This window comes from Lupinus angustifolius, chromosome LG01 (genome assembly GCF_001865875.1).
Source record: "Lupinus angustifolius cultivar Tanjil chromosome LG01, LupAngTanjil_v1.0, whole genome shotgun sequence".
Classification (NCBI taxonomy): domain Eukaryota; kingdom Viridiplantae; phylum Streptophyta; class Magnoliopsida; order Fabales; family Fabaceae; genus Lupinus; species Lupinus angustifolius.
In genome coordinates, this window is record NC_032009.1 from 17,001,769 (window position 1) to 17,002,579 (window position 811).

The following is an 811-nucleotide window of genomic DNA, read 5'->3' on the forward strand; positions in this document are numbered from 1 at the left end:
CTTGGCTGCATGGATCTAGACTATGCATTAAGGGTAGAGCAACCATCTTCTCCTTTGGAATCTAGTGCCTCTGAAGAGAGGAAGGATTATGAGAAGTGAGATCGCTCTAATCACATGAGTCTAATGATCATTAAGCGCGACATTCCAAAGTTCTTTAAGGCTTTAGGGGTACTATCTCGGATGAGATAAACAATGCCAAAGCTTTCCTTGCTGAGATTGAAAAACGCTTTGCAAAGAGCGATAAGGCGAAAACAAGTACTTTGTTATAGAACTTGATTTCCATGAGGTATCAAGGCAAGGGAAACATAAGGGAATACATTATGAGAATGTCCAATATTGCTTCAAAACGTAAGGCCCTTAAGCTTGAGATGTCGGAAGACTTACTCATACAGTTGGTATTGTTTTCCCTTCCTGCACAATTCAGTCAGTTTAAGATATCTTATAACTGTCAAAGGGAGAAATGGACTCTAAATGAGCTCATTTCATTTTGTGTGCAAGAAGAGGAAAGACTGAAGCGAGAAAGGACTGAAAGTGCCCATTATGTTACTACTTCTAAAGACAAAGGCAAAAGGTAAACCACTTCAGAGCCCAAGAATGAAGCTGCTAAGGGTCCAGTGCAAAAGAAACAGAAGCAGGATGATGTCTGTTACTTTTGAAAAGGAACTAGACATCAAAAGAAGAAAGGTGTAAAGTATCACGCCTGGCGTGCTAAGAAAGGTACATTTCTTACTTTGGTCTGTTCTGAGGTCAATTTAACTTCAGCACCAGGAAACACCTGGTGGTTAGACTCTGGTTCAACTTCTAACATCAG